This window comes from Macaca mulatta, chromosome 18 (assembly GCF_049350105.2).
Source record: "Macaca mulatta isolate MMU2019108-1 chromosome 18, T2T-MMU8v2.0, whole genome shotgun sequence".
Lineage (NCBI taxonomy): Eukaryota > Metazoa > Chordata > Mammalia > Primates > Cercopithecidae > Macaca > Macaca mulatta.
Window position 1 is genome coordinate 41639955 of NC_133423.1, and position 20289 is coordinate 41660243.

At 46.7% G+C, this 20289-nt stretch overlaps 1 protein-coding gene and 1 long non-coding RNA gene across 5 annotated transcripts in view; one reads left to right on the forward strand and one right to left on the reverse strand.

Moving 5' to 3' along the window:
- Positions 1-20289, reverse strand: part of MAPK4 (mitogen-activated protein kinase 4) — a 177394-nt gene that overhangs the window by 79566 nt on the left and 77539 nt on the right. Inside the window, exon 1 of one of the 4 annotated variants that reach the window (XM_015121921.3) lies at positions 2603-2915. The exons of the other annotated variants lie outside the window; for them this stretch is intronic. The gene's annotated coding sequence lies outside the window, so the exon portion shown is untranslated. Of the gene's footprint in view, positions 1-2602; positions 2916-20289 lie in introns of those variants that run through there. 4 annotated transcript variants of the gene reach the window in all.
- LOC106994514 (uncharacterized) lies at positions 1131-5594 on the forward strand. The gene is made up of 2 exons (XR_003724639.2): positions 1131-1280; positions 5428-5594. It is a non-coding gene; the product is annotated as an uncharacterized LOC106994514 (long non-coding RNA).

The window sequence follows — 20289 nt, forward strand, 5'->3', positions numbered from 1 at the left end:
TGACTTCTTTCTACCCGCTGAGGGATACCAACCAGACATGAGAATTTCACAAGTCTTATCTGATTTAAATCCTGGATTCAGTCCCTTTAAATTTCACAGAGTTCTTTACTTCTTTCCACCCAGCCCAGCCTGCCTCTTACCCAGGTGCACCGGCTCCTTATCCAGCTGAGGCATGTGCATGGTTACCTCCTACTATTCCCGGGAGGCTAATCATTTGCAGGGGTTATGCTCAGAGGCAACAAGAAATCATTCCTAGAGCAGAAAAAAGTGATCCCTCTCCCAGTGATTGCATCTCCCTGTTTTCTGGTGACAGAACTCGTATTTTGACAGGTCAGGTCAACAATCCCTGGACCATACGGGGCTGTCAGAATCCAGGAACGTCAGAGAGCCAGGAGGCCTGGATTCTGGTCCTACCGCTGCCTGTGAGCACTCCAGCAAGAAGTCTCATCGTTGTGAAGTGGGAATAACCACACTGCCCACTTACTCAAGAGAGGACAATTGGGCTGGCAATACAGATGTGCTTCCAATAATAAGTACAGTCATGACCACAACCCAATGATACCAAAGTGAACAGCACCCATCATGACATTAAGTGGGCTATAGGGGCTGGAAGTGTGACCCCTTCTCCTGCCTTGGGCAAGTCTCAACATGCCTCCAGTAGTAGGGTGGCTTCAACATGAGAAGAGGTGAAACCACTGCACATGTGTTTTGAGTTTCTTTTCTGTGAGAGTTGGGAATGGAGACTGGCGGGGAGCCTCAGGCTGAATTATTTCTTTTTTTTTTTTTTTTTTTTTTTTTGAGACGGAGTCTCGCTCTGTCGCCCAGACTGGAGTGCAGTGGTGCGATCTCGGCTCACTGCAAGCTCCGCCTCCCGGGTTCACGCCATTCTCCTGCCTCAGCCTCCGGAGTAGCTGGGACTACAGGCGCCCGCCACCACGCCCGGCTAGTTTTTTGTATTTTTAGTAGAGACGGGGTTTCACCGTGTTAGCCAGGATGGTCTCGATCTCCTGACCTCGTGATCCGCCCGCCTCGGCCTCCCAAAGTGCTGGGATTACAGGCTTGAGCCACCGCGCCCGGCCCAGGCTGAATTATTTCTATCTTCTCTTCCAGGACACGCAGAGATATCCAGCCCGGGGTGTGGGGTATTAAGGAATGAATCTACAACGAAATGCCAACTGACTGACCAAGTCCATTATGGTGACAGCATTCACTCGGGTCTAACTTCCTGACTGCCGCCATGTGTCCGCTGCCCTCTCTGTGAGCGCCTCCTTCATGGAAAGGTTATGAAACCCAGAAAGTCAGACCCACATGCCACAGAGATCACATCGTAGGGACGTGAGCACTGGAGTGGAAACGTGTGGTTGTATACTTGCTTTTGTACTTTGCTCCTTGCTGTAGCAGGAGGGATACCAGGGAGTGCATTGGTCTCCTAGGAACAGGGAATCCCCTGCAGGCCCGTAGCATATTCCACACACCCACAACCCTGTTAGTCTTGATGGTCAGGGCCCGTGGGAGGCCATCGGATCACAGCACACGTGGTGAGAGTGGGAGAGAACTGGTCAGCCTCCAAAGCTCCCTGGAGGGAGATGGCAAGGCATGAGGCTCTACCGCCTGGGTGGGGAGCGGACAAGAAAGCAGTGGAGCTCATGGATCCAGGGAGATGGGCAGTGGCGAACCCACTCTAAGCTCTCAGATGAGGCAAAGAACAGGAGCCTCGACAGGGACCCCAGTTTCCCCAGCAGCACCTGCGTTCCTTGCTGGTTTGGTTTCATGCTGGAAAAGCTGACCATCCAGCCTTCGGGCGTTAGTCAGTTCATACTAATTACAGCAGGAACCCAGGCAACTGAAGTCCAGAAAGGGGAAAGGACTCTGCCAAGGTCACTCCTGTGTTTTGGCGGCAGGCCCATCCCATTTTGGCATTTCTTGGGCATCAGGCTAACTTTACAGGGCATCCTCCGTCAGGTGAGGAAGGGGAGCCTGACCCAGCCAGCAAAGGCCCATGCATGGCCAGGATTGGCCAACTGTAAAGAACCAGATCCTCCTCCTCAAATAACTAAGTCATAACTTTCTATCAGGAAAGAAAGAGTCACATATGGACCATGTGGCAGCGGCTACCAGCATTCCAAACCAGAATCCTCTCCCTTCACTAGAACAGAGCTGCAGCCAGGCTGCCCTCAGGGAGCGATGGTAGAAGGGGACTGAGAATTAACCCTGTCCTGGTAAGGATGTGCAGGGCTGGGGCCTAGGACAGCACTTCGCCTCCACTGGGGCCCAGCCAGTGTTTGCTAGGTGAGAAAAGCATCAATTCATTCTAGTGTGAGATTGGAGAGCCAAGCCCCCTTAAGGTCAGGTACAAAAGATGCCTCTGTTCAGGTGTAACCAAGACAGTGAATGAATCACAGGAATGTGGACAGTCTCATGCCCACATGCATCAGTGGGAAACAAAACACTCAGCATCCTGATGATACAAGCCAGGGTGCAGGCCCAGGCTAGGGGAGCAGGGACAAAGAGGAGGAGCTAGGGAGAGGAAAAGAGGAGAGAGAAAGAAGGGGGGTAGTGGAAGGGGGGCAACGGGTAGAAGGAGGTCGAGTGAGGATCTTACCTCCAGCCCCAGAGGCAGCTGCCTGTCTTCTTTTTGAGTTGCTTGGCCATCATTAGCACTCAGGACACACAGACGCACTATTCTCACTGCCTGGGAGCCTTGGACATACACATTGATCTAGTCCTCAATGCAGAATATGCTGCAACCTTGACAACAACAGCAGCACAGTAGCTTGACCAATGCAATCCTGCCAGCAGCCAAGAACCCTACAGTTCTCCTTGGTACTGGGAGTCCGGGGCAGGAACTGGTTTAACCTGCACAGTGTAGTTATCTCACTGGGAACCCAGATCAGAGCTGGCACCCCAGCCAGCACGCTTGGATATTTGGCATGCAGCGGGCTGGGTAGTGACGCACTAAAGCATTCCTTTGCCTCTACACACTCCAGATAAATGAACCTCAGGGTTTCATGAGTTCTCAAGAACCAGCAGAAACCAGGCTCTGTCTTGTTGCTATGACCTGGGGTCCTTATGTGCTGGGAACAAGAGGAAGTCAATGGGTTTGTGCAGGAGCTGCCTGGGGAAGGTCTCAGCCAGCCCGCAGGCTTACGTAGAGTCCTACTTCCAAGCTACCCTTTGGGAGGAAGAGTGCTTGATAGATATTGCCTTTAACCCAATGCATGGGCCAGAGCAATGGGGCTCAGAAAAGTACTTAAGGTACTTATACGCATCATGCACAGAGCTTCCTTATGGAACAAACATGTAGAGGTAAAGGCTGGACAGGGAGAGGTGGGGCTGGATCCAGGTCAGCATAGGTGGGAGGAGCTGCCTCTCCTGTGCTGGTCACTTCCCACCTGGAGGAAACCAGCTGAGGCTGTTGTCACCTAGCCTGGCAGGAGGGGATAGAACTCTCACCTGTCCAATGCGAACCTTCTGGGTGGGAGGCAGATTGCTTTTAGAACTAGGTTTTATTATATTGCCAATGACAAAATCATTTTCTTTTTTCAAGGAGTGATGTCAATTGTTTTTCGTTCTGAATCAGTTTCAGCTGCCTGAATTGCAAATTAGGATCCCGAGTGTGGGTGTGGGTAGACAGAGAGTCTGAGGACACCTCAAAGGGCCTAGCCTCAGAAAGCCTGAAGAGCAACCCAAATGGGTCTCACACGGGACTGAACCGAGGGCCCCTGGGGGGTCAGATCAGTAGGGTTGGGATGGAGGATTGGCACCCAGGGCCTACCACCATTCCTAGGTTTAGTTTTATAAGGCAAGTGTTTCTCTGACATAAAACAAAAAGCAAAACAAATCGCTGACTTTGAGAGTGATCTCTTTTCACCCTGTGGATCATTTTGTCTTTTCTTTGACATAATTGCAGAGAGGCGTAGAGTCCCAGCTTCAACTCTACCCTCACCCAGGCTCCAAGGACCTAAGGTTCCCTTTGCCTTCCTTTGAGTTGTCAGCAAAGGTGGCTGGGAGTAAGGCCTGGGACAGTCTTGCTGACCTCCCCCCACGAGGCCATCTCCTAGGGCAACCGTAGTGAGGGCAGGGGTGAGGCTACAGTAAAGCAGGGAGGTAAAGCCTTGTCGTGGCGATACTGCAGCCTTTCCCCTTTCATCCACCCTGCTTTAGGGTAGGTCCTGGACATCTCTAAATACCTAGATTCTACATCATGCCACCTCGAGCTTTTATCCCCTGCAGCAGCTGAGTGTGAGAACCATTCACTTTTGCTTTCCTACAGCAGAGAGCACTTAGGATCTGTGGCATCCCTCAATGAATATGTTCAGAATAAACCCTGCAATGCCCTCTCTGCCGCTTTCCTGCATCCCCTGCAATCCGTTCTCCTTTCCTTGATTATTCCTAAAACATATCTATTCATTTCATTCTATTAAAAAGTTTTTTTGAATAGCTCTCCACTGTCCCACAGGTTCCTCACATGCAAGCTCCTCACACAGCCCCCACAGTCACGCCTGCACCTGTCTTCCCACTCTCCAGAGGCTGCCCCCCACACCACAGCCACACAGAATGGGGTGATCTTCCCTGATTCACCACATTCTCCACACATGCAGGTCCACCTGCTTATGACACTGTCCTCTCTGTTTGCCTGGAGCAACCCTGCTCATGCTGTGCTGAAATGTTACCCTGACACCTTCAGAGTTAACATCCTTCCACTTCACAGAGCACAATGCATACACCCACAATGCTTATCTCACGGGACTCTCTCGCTCGCTCTGTCTCTCTCTCTCTGGGTCTTTCTTCCCATCATACTGGGAATCCCAAGAGCAAAAGCATGGTGTCTAGATTTACCCTTATACCTCCAACCATGTATGGTTTCTGGCATGTAGTATATGCTCAATAAAAAGTTGATGAATAAGAGATAATGCAGGGGTGGGAATGGGCCTAGGGACTTGAGAGTGGCAAGTGTTTGGAAGAGGTGCTTGGGGGAAGTGAATCATAAAGGTGCCCTTTACTGAAGGGTGGGATTTACTGGGGGGAACCATGGGTCAGCTCTCTAGAATGACAGCAGGGGCTTAAGAGGAACATGTGGAGTGAATGGTTGAGCACTGAAGACCAGGCTGGGCTCACAGACTACAATGGCACAGCAGGCAGGAACTGTGGCAAAGGACAGAGGATGGGGAGGTCAGGAAGGAGCTGAACGAGGTGTGGAAAGAGGAATAAACTCAGTAGGGGTGTGAGAGTTCAGTGGCACCGAAAGAAGCTGGGAGCAGAGAAGGGATTGAGCCGACGGTAGAATCCTGGTAACAGCACGCACTCTCTCAGGCACCACACACAGGCAAGGCTTCAAATGACACGGTACGAAGACTAGCTTAGAAGAAAACCTGGACAGCAACTGCACACCACTCCCTCGGGAGTTCATTTCTTTTTCTTCTCCAGGCTTTCAGATCGTCGCACGGACAAACTCAAGATGCTGAATCCGGGTTGTTTACAAAACTGAGTACAAGTTACATCCTCAGGCTCATTTCTCAACTTCCCTCCCTCAGGAGCAGCCACACCGCAAGACATTGTGTAGCTTACAGACCATTTTCAATAAATCCTCCTTACGAATCATTTTGCCTGATTCTTCTGGAAGCCTCAGCTGCCAGAGACAGTTCTTTTATTGTTTGGTAACCCCATGGATAGCAATAACATTAAGATGAAAACGCATTTGCAAAGCAACTTTCACTGTCCAAAGCACTTGCACGTAGCATTATTGAATATTTAATACTTTCATATAATATTTATCGAGCATCACTATGTACCAGGCAGTGAAGACCCAGGCCTGGGCCCCATGGAACTTACAGTCTGGGGGTGGAGGGGCACATGTGATGCAAGTAATGGCAAAAAATGCAGATGATCACAACTGTGATAAGTGTATGATGGAAAAGTACAGGATGGAGGTAGCAAGGAGACCATTACTTTGGGGAGAAACAGCAGGCTCCCTGAGAAGTGACATTTAAATTGAAGAGTGAGTAGAGGCTATCCAGGAGGTGGGCAAGGGTTGACAGCATGACCTTGAGAAGTCTGTTTCTGAAGGAACAGAGAGACGGCTAGAGAGATAGATCCTGCTGGGCCATGGGAGGCCACAGGTAGAAAAAATGAGGTTGAGGAAAGAAGTGGGGCCAGATGGGGAGGACCTATTGTGCTCCCCTGTGAGAAAGCTTGAGCAAGGGGCATCATCATTATCTGTCCTGTGAGGACACAGCAGCTTCCCGGTTGGGTTCGCTGGAGCCCTGGGGACAGAGATCATCGCAGGCCCTGCTGAAAGTCTTTGCAGCTCCCGTCCCTCTGCAGCTCCACTTTGTCTGTGTTCGGGGGTCCAGGCTCGGTGCTACTCTGTTCCATTCCATGCTTCCAGTGGGACCCCTCACTCAGGATGGCCGGCCCCAGGTGTGTTTCCAGGGTACAGACGACCCAAGGACACAGTAGAAGGAAGTCACTCTGACCACCAGAAAACAGCCAAGGGTAAGTGACCCTTGCAATGCTCCATTTAAGGAAGTAAAGATGCCTATGTGAGTTGCTGGAAAACGATGGGAGAAGGCAAAGGCCCAGGGAGGAAGAGCTTCAGGGACGGCCTTGGCTGGAAAGCGGAAGGGGAATCTCGGAGGGGAGGTGACTCTAGCAGGGAGTTGAGAACCTCTGGCTTAAAAAAAAACAAACTCTCAGCTCAAGTCTGACCTCTGCCACTTACAGATGCTGTGATGTTGAGCCTCAGTTTCCTCGCCTGTTAGCTGGGAGTGATGCCTTCCATTTTTATCCCACAGGGCTTTTGTAAGAGTTAAAAGCAACAGCTATGAAGGCAGTGTGAAAACTAAAAATATCACACAAAAGATTGCTGAAATAATCACACATATACCATTTACCTTCCAAACTAGACAGCAGTAACAGGAAACAATGTACTTCATCTAACTTCAAAATGATACTCCTAGGAACATGCCATTATTACCTCCACCTTACACATGGGAAAACTGAGGTATGTACTGGTTAAGAAACTTGCCTAAGCACACCCATCTGGACAGTGGCAGAGCTGGGCCCAAAACCCCAGCCTTCCACCCTCAGACGCCATGCCCTCAACCATTAGGCTCTGCTGCCTGAGTGAATTAAATGCACTAGGACACCTACTAAGAGCCATCCTGACCATGGGGCTGGTGTACTGAGTGACACAATTAAATTCCCATTAGCTTGCCATGTGCCCCTTTTCAAGGGACTGCCCTTCTCCGGCTCTGTTTCCTTTTGAGGTAAGAACAGGACTCCTCTAAGTAGGCTCATTGTAGAAAAAGAAAAAATTAAAACAAGGTAACTGTGGCTGCCACTGCTGGTGTGGAATGGCTGTGACTGTATAGAGTGTTTAATAATCACACACATTCATGCACTGATTCTCATATGCCCATCTATCCTCCAACCCGAACACAGCAAAATCATCCCTGCTAATTTTGAGAGCTCACAGTGCTATCATTTCTAAGGCCACTCTGGACAGTGCATTGGCATTCACCTCTCATCTTTAATCTCAGCTGTCATTTCTAAGGCCAGTATGGATGGTGCATTGGCATTCATCTCTCCTGTGGACCGCGCGTGGGCATTCATCTCTCCTATTGACGGCACGCTGGTGTGCACTTCTCATCTTTAATCCCAGTGCTGTAGATGTTCAGCAGAAAGCTCCCTCGCCTCTGAGGGTGTCTTTTGCCATATCCCACCTTCCACCAGCTCTGCCTGCCACTCTCTCCCAGCCACCCACTCCCTGGCCTGCAGGTCTCTCCTTCTCCTGCTCTCCCTCACTTTCCCTCTAGGTGGCTCTCCCCTGTGAATCCCCATCCCATCCATTATCCTCCACTGCAAGTTTGAGCGGTGTCCCCGTAGGATAACCATGTGGCAGCTTCTAGAAGAGGATGGAGGTGGGAGTGAGTGGGATGATGGGGGAATAGCACATCTTATGAAAATGGTAACAAAACATCTATCGGCCTAGTTCCAAGGTCGCTTGCTGTTCCTTTTCTTTCTCTGTGGTGCCCTCTCTTCCTCCTTTTCAAGCACTCATACTCTTACCTGTTAGCACCCACACTGAGGATTTGAGTTCAGCATTTCTACTAAGATACCAGGTTCCCTTTCCCAGGGGATCTTTATGTTAAGCTTTATCTCTATGGAATGAAAATCTACATCCTGGTTATAAATGTTAGGCATCACTTTGGATATTTTGGCGATGGGAAAAATGGCTTTCAGCACATTAAAAATGACATCATAGAGGCCATTTCCAGGGCTTGGAGAGAAAGGAAGAGGGAGGGGAAAGGAGTCCTTTGGAGCAGTGGGTAAAGGATAAGGTAAGGAAAGCAGTTCCTGCCCTGTGTCTGTTCTCCCTGCTCTAGGAACTCCTGAGGCTTTTGCTGCATGACTGAACAGGTTTGGGGCCCTCCAGATACCAATGGCAAGTGTGACTTTGTCCCCAGCCAGCTAGCAGATCCTCGCCACTCAGGGATTCCAATCTAGTGATTACCCTCCCACCTCCTGACCCTCAGTCTTCCTGTCAGCTGCTCTCCTGTCTCCCTCAACCTCCCCACGTGTTATTTACAGGGGGAGGCTGTTACTAAGGCAACCAAAGGTGAACATTATTTTATCTATCATGTTCTGTTCCCCCTTCCCTCTCCCAACCAAATGAAACGTTATCTAAGCAAAGTCTCCTCTTCAGTGCAGAAATCTCAAATCCTCTTGGACTCAAGTCCTAATGGAAAGCAGCTGCAAAGAGAAGGGGAGGCAACTCAGATTTGTACTAAGATGCGGACCTGCAGGCATTCATCTCCCTTTCCACCAAGAGGGCATTAAAGTCGATAGGAAGGGGATCTTTTCATCAATATAACCCCATAATGATGAAGAGAGAGGATGGGAACAGTCAGAGGACAAGGGATGTTAAGACATTTCTGAAAGGCAAAGAATTCAGTTGTCTTGGCCCAGACTGCACAGTGAGGTGAGGGTAGGGGTAGGGGCAGCTGTGGAGGATGCCGTCAGCCCCATGGATATTTGGAGAGGACCTAGACAGAGATCAACAAGAGCCAAGGCCAGCAGGTGGGAAGGGCTCAAACCATGGGATTACTTGAGGCTTACATGAAACCACTGAAGCTCCCTTCCCCAACACCCAGACCTCTGTGTGCAAAAAAGCAGGCGATTTCTTCTCCCCTCCCATATCCATCCTCTTAAGCCTCAAGTGGCAGTTCTGAGGGCACAATGTTCCGACTTGCACTGGACAAGAAGATAGGGGATGAGAATTAGTGAGGAGGGAATTTATTTTATTTTATTTTATTTAGAGATGGAGCTTCACTCTGTCACACAGGCTAGAGTGCAGTGGCGCAACCTCGACTCACTGCAACCTCTGCTTCCCAGGTTCAAGTGATCCTCCCATCTCAGCCTCCCAAGTAGAGTAACTGGGATTACAAGTGTGCACCACTATGCCTGGCTGATGTTTGCATTTTTAGTAGAGACAGGGTTTCACCATGTTGGCCAGGCTGGTCTCAAACTCCCGACCTCGAGTGATCCGCCTGCCTGGGCCTCCCAAAGTGCTGGGATTACAGGTGTGAGCCACTGTGCCTGGCTGGGAATTGTTTTTAAATAAATTCATAATATAAATGCTACTTACTGGTTTTCAACTTTGAGAATCAATCTGTAGATAAACATGTCACAAACAACATGTAAATGTCATCAACTTTGACAATGTAAAGAAAAAATACAGCAGAAAAAAATATTAGGGAGGTAGAGGAAAGAACAAGGGAAGGAAAATAAGTATATTCTCATATTGAGTTGAGAGCTGCTGCTAAAAGTTGACGGGTGGAGAAATGAAAGTTAACGAATAAAGCACCAAAAGGATAACACTAGCGCTTTAAAAAGTCCGAATTACTATCAAAATCAAACATGCTGCAGGCCAGGTGCGGTGGCTCATGCCTGTAATCCCAGCATTTTGGGAGGCCAAGGCGGGTGGATCACCTGAGGTCAGGAGTTCGAGACCAGCCTGGCCAACACTTGCATCTTTGGTGACACTGGCATCCCTAGATAGAACGGTGGTTCCTCATTTGTTTACCTTTATTTTTTGCAGGGGTTCAGTGATGCTGGGCCATGAGATCTGACCTGTGGCACATCTGAACAAGAAACATTCTATCAGGTTCCAATGCAGTATTCAAAGGCCAGATGGTCCCTCTGTGGTTAACACCCTGCAGGGGTTGCTCAACTCATGCTTCCCTGTGTTTATATTTTAGGGCAAAGTTGCTCCTAAAAACAGAATCCTCATAGGTCTTATTACTTGAGTTTCGGCAATTTCTCAGAGTTTTTCTTCACTAACTATATTGGGGTGGTTGTTTCATTAAATAAGATAAAGGAAGAAAGGCAAAATGCATACACCAGCAGTTTTTCTAAACCAAATTTAAAGCATACTTAGTAATTTAATTTAGAATGATCAATTGACCCATCACCCAAAACCCATTTCCTAAAATCCCCTGGAGTGGAATTCTTCAGCTCTGGAGCATGGGCTGGCCTTCCCAATCTTCAAGTCAATTTCCTCTTCCCAAATATACAATAATACATTTCAACCGACAAGCAAACAGCAGCCAAACTGCGGGGAAAATAATTTGCCCAAAATTATTCATTAGAATTCATTTAGGGGAATTTCATTAATTGGGATATTGCTTAGACTTCTTTTAAAGTGGTTATCATTGACTTATTTTAATTACAATCCCCCGACTTTTACTAAAACCATTAATGGCCATTAATATATACTGTTATATTTGCAGGGCCACAAACATATTTTGTTTTACATGTAAAAATCTAATGTATATAGAATGTCAGGTCTAAAGGGCTTTTGGAAGTAATGTTGCCACAGAAGGCTTTTGTAAAATACAAACCCTTACAGGAAACCAAGTATATATGAGGAGAACTGCTAATAGTTATTGAACACTTACAAGACAGATACAAAATTATGCTATTTAGCATGAATTTACTTCACTTTTGGTACAAGTTTTAACTATTTAGTTATAAAGACAATGAGAACTTTGAACCTGATTCTTATGTAATATTTATCTAGTTTATTTCTAAATGTTGTTTACTAGCATTTTATTGAGAAATCCTAACAGAGATAAGTAACGGCAAATGGTACAATAACTTTTTTAAAACAGTTCATATTGATAATCTCGAGTTATTTTTAACTTAAAAAGTTCAAATCAAGTATCTATAAAACACCAAAGCACCTTTAAACACACTTTAAAATCTATAAACCTACATGAACTTCCCCACAGGTAAGAAAACTGAGACCCAAGAAAGGTAGGGAGACTTGTCCAAATCCCATCAGGATTCAGTGACAGGCTGAGATTAGAACCAACTTCCGATAATCGCCCAGCCCTCTTTTTATATTCTGTGTTTCAGAGAGAACGCTTTATGGGGATTTCTATGTGGAACGTGGCTCCTTTGGATGTTCAGTGAGCCAGTGAGAAGACAAAGAATGGAGCCTGGCTTCATGGGTCACCAACAGGACTTCTCACACAACTCCCCCCTTTTTTTTCCAGGTGACAGTTGATATGGATCTTCTGACATTGACAAATAATCATCTTTGGCAACAGCGGATTTAAAAGACAACAACACTGATGTGTGAATTTGCGAATAATCTTTGTTTGCTATAGGACATCAGCCTTTTTCGTATTTTTCTAGGTACCTTCATGGAAGCCTGCTCCAGTCTCTAAGTTGTCCCTTCCTCTCCTTCCCTGACTGCTCAGGCACTAACGCATCAGTATACGCGGGTGTGTGTGTGTGTGTGTGTGTGTGTGTGTGTGTGTGTGTGTCTGTGAAAGTCAACGGAAGGGATGAAAGATGAAAATAGCCACAATTGGCTGAGCACGGTGGTTCACGCCTGTAATCTCAGCACTTTGGGAGGCTAAGGCGGGTGGATCACCTGAGGTCAGGAGTTCAAGACCAGCCTGGCCAACATGGTGAAACCCCGTCTCTACTAAAAATACAAAAATTAGCCAGGCATGGTGGTGCACACCTGTAATCCCAGCTACTTCGGAGGTTGAGGCAGGAGAATCGCTTGAACCCAGGATGCAGGGGTTGCAGTGAGCTGAGATTGTACCACTGTACTCCAGCCTCGGTGACAGAGTGAGACTATCAAAAAAAAGAAAGAAAGAAAGAGAGAGAGAGAGAGACAGAAAGAAAGAAAGAAAGAAAGAAAGAAAGAAAGAAAGAAAGAAAGAAAGAAAGAAAGAAAGAAAGAAAGAGAAAGAAAGAAAGAAAACAGCCACAATCCCTGCTCCTTTGGTAAGGGCATCCATATAATTTTTTTTTTTTTTCAAACAAGAAGAATGTCCTGGGGACAAGAGCCAATTAAGATCTGTGTATAAGTCCAAGTTTCTTTGGCATGACCTCAAGGTGACAGAGCATGGCCCCTGAATAGCCATGCTGCTGATATGGCCCCCAAGGGGGTAAAAAGCCTATTTTGTTGTATGCCTCTGATTTCCTTCCAAATGCTTTATGGTTGGCAGGAAGGGACTTTTCTACAGCTAGTGTGATTGTTTTTGCTGTGTACCCTTTTGCTCATGTCTGTGTGTCTATATAAAGATCACGTATGTGTATAGATGTATATAAATAACACTGGTCTGTGCCCACAGTTCCCGAGATGAATATCTTGCTCTAATGTTCCCTTCTAGAATAAAAGGTTTCACATATTTAAACTGATTCCATTAGGAGAACAAAAGAAAGTGAGGTGGCTATAAATATCAGATGCTAGTTCGGACCTCTGGTTAGTTGTTAATAGAGACAATTATTAACAGAGTGAAGAGTATATAAATAGCATAGATTTCTCAAGATAGATGCCTGTCCCACTGTTCCAGGTTCCTAATGGAATATTCTACCAGGTGAGCTAATCAAGGGAACAAACTCTTAATCATCCCAATGTCCAACAAGGAAGGACTAATTAAATCATGATACATCACCTGATAGGGAAAAAAGTTATGTTTGAAAAGGCCATTTAAAGACATCGGAAAACGTGCATGATGTGGCGCTAAGTGATAAAATGTTACTAAATAGTGCACAGTATTATCCCCTTTTTGTTTTAAAATGGTATGGCAAAAAGACTAGAAAGGTCATCTTTTAACATTTTGCTTATTATCTGTGAGTGGTAGATTACAGAATTTTTTTCCTTTGTAATTTTCTGCATTTTCTCCTAAATTTTCTACAATGACCATATATAATTTTGCAACATTTATATTGAACCATAAAAGTGGTTCAACACTAAGATTACAGCTTTTTCTCATTTACCCCCACTTCCCTTAACAAAATACCAAACTCTCAGAGCCCACTCAGTGAACAACCATGGAAAAGGGTTTTTTCAGGATGCAAACTACATAGAGAAATGGCAGATGACAGATTTTTGTCTCAGAACTTAACTAATTTGGCTCAGGTTTAAAGATTTCTGTTTTCTTAGTTCACTCCCATTTCCAGTCATCCAGCTTGGCACCAGCCCTTAGGGAATTACTTTAGTGTCTTCAAGGCTGCTCACTTCTACCCACAGGCCAAGGTTTAGCTGTGTTTTTCTCCATTCCCCAGGTTTCTGAAACAGCAAGGTCATTTTGAGCCTAGGGTGCCAGGGTGCTCCCTCCTGACTTAGGAGGCAACTGCTCTTCCCCACCTGCCTGGTCAATGTTCCCAGGTTGTGCCCCTATAAGGCCTTCCTCCTCTGTGGAGGCCTGCAGATAAGCAGACCTAGCTTGGAACCCCGGCTCTGCTGTTTCCTAGCATAGCACCTTGGGCAGGTGGTTTAGTACTGCTGAGCCTCTGTTCCCCATCTGAAGAACAGGATCATCAAATCCACTTCTCAGGGCAATATAGTGGCTGGAGATAATGTACACAAGGACATTGCTTAGTGCCTGGCAGGGAGCGGCCACTCCGTCAACAGCAGCTGCTACTAGGATTAGGATGCTGCTGCTGCTGCTGCTACTGACTCTCAGTTCTTCCTTCCAGAACTTCATCTCTCTCCAAAAAGACTCCCACATTTCTTTTCATGTTCGTTTCTCCACGCTAGAACAACTGCATTAATGCAACAGTGCTGACTTGGGTTTCAACTTCCCCGGCTCCTCTTGGGTTGTTCACCTCTAACCTGCTGTGACTTTGGATAGGTGGTTTCCCAGAAGGGAAAGTGACACCCGGCAGTAAACACGGGAACCTTCGGGGTGCAGCGGCTCTTGGCAACTCCAGGATGCCTGTTGTTGTTTGTATTAAAAGTGCTGATGCCTCAGCTATTCAGCTGCAAGGGGACGGAGGTGCCGCCTTACTCAGGCAGCAGGATAAATTCTCTTTTGAAAGGCAAGCTCACGTCCTTGGATAAAATATGTCATGCCTGTTTGAAGGATTGTGATTTATCATAATATTTTTCTAAGACTTCAAGGCCTCCAATGTTAACTCTAGGACGGCAAACCATGCCATAAGCAATCTAAAATGAGGCAGAGATTTTTTCCACTCTAGAAATAGCTGCCAAACAGACAGATTCCACCCAATGCTCACTCGCATGTTGCCAGCCTAGCATCACATCTCATCATTAGCCAGGAATAGAGCAATGGATATGAAGTTAGAACCAGTGGAGAGAGGGAAAGGACTCAGCATTAACCAAGTTAGGCACTTTACATGCATGATGTCCTTAAGGTGCACAAAATCCACTGGTTAGACTGACTCGTATCCTCCAAATTCATACGCTGAAGCCCTAACTCCTAGTAACTCAGAATGTGATTGTATTTGGAGACAGGTCTTTAAAGAGGTTCTTAAGGTAAAATGAAGTCATCGCGGTAGGCCCCACTCTAATATGACAGATGTCCTTATAAGAAGAGGAGGTTAGGACGTAGGCCACACACAGACTGAGGGGCAATCACGTGAGGATGCAGTGAGAAGGTGGCCATGTGCAAGCCAGGGAGAGAGACCGCCAGGGGAACCAACCCGCCAACACTGTGATCTTGGACTTCCAGCCTCCAGAACTGTGAGAAAATACGTGTCTGTCGGTTAACCCACCCAGACTGTGATATTCTGTCACAGCAGCCCTAGCACACAAATACACCCCTGATGCAGCCATTATTCCTAATTTACTTATGGGGAAACAGCTACATAGCAGTAGCCTGGCTGGCGCCACACCACTGACAAGCGGCAGAGTCAGGCCTCAAACAACATCTGTCTGACTCCAAAGTCCATCCCCTGTCCTTTACTTTAGCTGGTTAAGAGTGAGGGGTTTTGAGTCAGGGTACTTGGGTTCAAATTCTGGCTCTGCCATTTCCTGGCTCAGTGGCTTTGGGCAGGTTCCTGAACTTCACTGTACCTGACCTTCAACATGTGTCACATGGGGCCACAAAGAGCTCTACTTTTTTTGCTTGTAGAGGGAATTAAAGAATTAAAAAATGAACTAATACATGTGAAATACTTACTGCCTGACCCATGCTATGAGCTCAATAAATGTTAGCTAATACTATTACTATTATTGCCATTATTATTATTATCACTGTTATTACTGAGGGAGCCTCAATAATCTGGTCCAAACTTCTCATTTTGCAAAGTCAGTGAAGTGAGGCCCAGAAATGGGAGATGTCTTAGAAGGGCACGAAACCAGGTAACTGAGCTCCTGTCCAATGTTCTCACCAGTGCTCTGGGAAGACTCAAAGAAACCAAGGTTTGGATGCAGGGTTTTGTTTCTAAGTGGTTTTAAGAGTAGGGAACATAAGCAAGCAGGAGGCTGTGACAGAAGTTGGGAAACTGATTCTGGGCCTTATGTTCTCATTGTGAACAGAGATGATCTCACATACTCCACGCAGCCACCCCTGAGATTACCATGAGGCCACAAACACCGATACGCAAAAGCATCTGAGTGACATAAAACACTATGATGCGGGGTCCAAAATGAAAAAGAGCAACTCCTGAAGATCCTTGTGGGCCAGGAGGAATCAAGGATATACATCAAGACCCTAAAAATTCAGCTTTAGGAAAGTTCAGGGGAGATTAAGAAACATTGAAAGGTTCCCGTAGAAAAGCAAATGATGGATATGGGTATTAATAGATCTTTAGGAGGTTGCTGAAAATAGGGCAAAGCAGACATGTCATGTGGAGCGTTTTATGTAATGGGGCTGTGAGGCGTCACCCCATGGGTCTCATGCAGGAGAGGCAGCCCCTGCCTAAGAGAAGAGGTGTCAGGAGGAGTCACCTGGTTACAGAGCAGCAAGATCAAAGAGGTTTGGAACTGTTCTGCAAGACATGCAGGTATTCAGTCCACAAATACTTACCAAGCACTTCCTAGCTGCCCTGCCCTTTGTTTGGAACTGGGGATAAAATGAACAGTCAGACACAGCCCCTGCCCTCTTGGGGCTTCAGTCAGGTGGGACAGAGAGATATTGATCAAATAATCACAGAAACGGAAGTTGAGCTGCAGATGGAGGTAAGAACTTACAGGGAAGTGACCATGATGTTTCAAGAGCACGTATTGAAGGGATTTGGGGCCAGAGAAGGTGTCACTGAGTTAGGGGTTCTTAAACTGAGAACTGAAGGATAAGCAGAAATTAACTAGGCAAGGAGGCAGAAGGAGAAAGTGCTCCAGACAGAAGGAAATGGGTGTACAAAGGCTGAAGGCAGCATAGAATGCAAGGAAGTGTAAGTGCAAGAGTGGCTGGAGTGCAAAGAATAAGGCAGGGAGTGGAGTGAATTGAGTCTGAGAGAGTAGATTAGACCATGTGACCATGTGGACCAGGCCATCAAGGCCTAGTGGACCACACCATGGACTACAGTGGACCAGGCCATGGGGCTTTGGGGACAAGATCCTGGGGCCTTTGTGAACCATGGAGGCTTGTGGACCGAACCATGGGGCCTGGAGGACCAAGCCATAGGGACCTTATGAACTAGACCATGAGCAACCATGGACCAGACCATGGGAGCCTGTGGACCAGACTGCAGGGGCCTTGTTGAATAATCTTGAGAGTCTCAGGGACCAGGCATGGGGTCTTATGGACCAGGGCCTAGTGAACCAGACCGTGGAGTCTTGCAGATCACATTAAAGAGTTTGGTCTCCTAATAACAACAGAAGGTCACTGAGATGTTTTAATCAGTAGATCACAAGATCATATTTGCATTTTTAGGGATGATTCTGACTACAGTGTGGAGAATGGATTGGCTGAACTAGGCTACAGACATAGCCCAGCTTGGGAGCATTTAAGGTAGTTGAGGGGACTGATGATAGTATCTTGAATTTGGATCCTGGGATAGTATTTGGGTGGTGCTGGTGGATATAGAAATGAATGCATAGATATGAGAGAGATTCAGTATGTCAAATCATCAAGCACAGTAAAGGGCCAAAATGTTGCGGGTGATGGGGGGCACTGAAGCTGAATCCTAAATTTCTGGCTCACACTACTAGATATATGGGGATGCAAATGCTAAGAAGGAAAACTTGGAAGAGAGACAGGCTCTGGGTTTGGTTTCAGAATCCTGTTGGTTGAAGTCATTTGACATCCACGAGGAGATATTGACAGGAGGCACTGACGTTAAGTGAAAACCCACTCTGTGCCAAGAACCATAGGAAGCCCTGGAGATACAGTGATTAGTAAGACAGATACCCTGTCCTCAAATAGCTCATGCTTAGCCTTGGCTGCACTCTGGAATCACCTGAGGAGTCTGACAAATAAGGATGCCAGGATCCTTCTCCTGGAGAGTCTCAGTTGATTGGTCTGGAGAGCCAGCTGGGCGCGGGGATGTCTAAGAGCTCCCCTGCTGATTCTAAGGTGCAGTCAGGATTGAGCGCCGCTGCTCTGGAGTATGTAAGTCCTGGTGTGGCTTAAGTCTAATTACACAGAAGGAGGAGATAGCAAAACGACCCATGATTGTAGGCCTTAAGAATTTAGAACAGAAACACTGAAGCACATTGGTATAATGGGAATAATATTATTTGGATATTAAACCAATATATTTTCATCCTTGGTAATTCCTGGTTCCTAGCTGTTCCCTGGCTCCCTCATTAAAAACCGAGCCTGGCTCTTTCAGATCATAGAATTTCTTCCATGATCTACAGAAAACACCTCTTATGCCTATGGGGAAATTTAAAACTGGATGACAGGTGATCCCTACTCTAAAAGAGGCAATGCTCTAATAACAGATGTAAGTCAAATATGACAGAAGGCAGGATGTGATCCACACCAATCATCAAGGAACAAAATAAACGCCAAGGGATTTCAGAGAAGCAAGAGACTACTGTGTTTGGCTGCTGTTTCCCAGTCCCGACACGAACCACTCAGATCTTTCACTCCTGGAACTGACCTCACCTTGTTCTTGAACCCAGTCTGAGAGCACACTTTCCTCAATTTTTCAGAAAAGGAAAAAAAAAAAAAACCACCTGACAACCTTGCTGAAAAAGTTGCACATGCCAGGCACACAACACTTGAATTAACACACACCAGGTGCTGACATCCTGCCCCTTTCGGGAGCAGAGCCAAGAGTTGCTCAGAACACCCCCACTCAGCTCTGCTCCAATCCTCATAGGAAGGGAGGCGCCGGTTTTCATTGGGCATATTTGGAAAAGAGGGAAATGGTCCACCTGAGAGTTATAAAAAATGTTTCTTTCTGGGAACCACAGGGAGTTGGAAAAAAACAAATTCTGAATTTCAACCTCCTACAAAACTACTGTTCTCCTGTGCCCCCTCCCCGCTCCCCAAATCCAAATTTATTGCACAATGTTCCTGGAATTCTTCCTAAGGCCCCCACCTAGTTACAAGCAAAAGCAACACATCACAGTGAAAGCAGATGATGCTTCCTACCTTAGATGCAGATTTGGCCAGCTGACAGAAAATCCTATAGTCTCGCAATTCTCCAGAAGTGACTAGAGATAAAATCAAACCGACACATGGCAGCTCATCACTGACCCTATCAACCATCAGGAGAAGACTACAAATGAGTATCAGATGGAGTCCCTGCCCACCAGGACTTTATAGTAAGATTTCACGAGTTTAGGTTTTATCCCTTAGGCAGTGCAAAGCCACTTAAGGCTTCTGAACCTCAGATCAAAGTGTTTTGGGGAGATTAATCTGGCAGCAGCCAGCCCAAGTGGCTGCGGTGGGAAGCTATTGAGCAAAGAGAGGTCCCCTGAGAAGAATCAAGCCCTCAGAGCCCACAGTGTTGTCAAATATGCTAGGGATGCAGGCACTAGAACAGTCTCTGAGCCAGGACTTGTTATGCTGTTTATACATCAACCGGGATGAATGCGCACTGCTACAGGACGTGAAACCTCTTCAAACCCTTCTGCCATGACAGGCCAGGGCCCAGATGCTCTGACTGGGTCTAGCGAGGGTGGGATGGGCACAGTGGCTCACTCCCAGGCAGACTTGTTTCCAGGCAACCATTCCAGACAGATACATGTCACTTTTGCCTAAAAATTTCCAGCAAAAGGGATTCCCTAATGCCTTCACAAAGTCTCTAGACTCCACAAGAAGACCTTATGTCCTTTCCGTCTCCCTCATGCCACAAACCAGCCATTCCCCTCAGCAGAGGAGAAAGAGCTGCGCTGATTCTTCCCTGCCATACAGAGACATGGAAACTGGAGTGTGACCTGGGCACACCCATTTCCTTATTGCTCCAGGAATCCAGACTACAGCCTTAACCTTTCTTAAGGCTTTCAGTAAATTACTCCATCAGTCCAAGAGACAACTAAAACAATAAGAAAATAGCATTATGCTAGGCACAGTGGTGTATATAAAAAAAATCAGGCCAGGTGTGGTGGCTCACTCCTGTAATCCCAGCACTTTGGGAGGCCAAGGCGGGCGGATCACCTGAGGTCAGGAGTTTGAGACCAGCCTGGACAACATGGTAAAACCCTGTTTCTACTAAAAATACGAAAATTAGCTGGGTGTGCTGGCACATGCCTGTAATCTCAGCTACTCAGGAGGCTGAGGCAGGAGAATTGCTTGAACCTGGGAGGCTGAGATTGCAGTGAGCTGAGATCGCATCACTGCACTCTAGCCTGGGTGACAGAGCGAGACTCCCGTCTCAAAAAAAAAAAAATAAATAAAATAAAATTTAAACCAGACTCAGTCTCTGTCCTTAAGGAATGATTAAAGTCCAGAGGTGTATAATATAACTCACAAAATTCCATAACGAGAGACAGTACTTGACAGAACATGAAAGAATGCAAGAGACAAGGGTTGAGGGAAATACAACAGGCATAGGGGATGCTGGATGACTCATTTGGAAGGGAAAGATCAGGAACAGTGTCTTGATAGAAGTGACATTTGG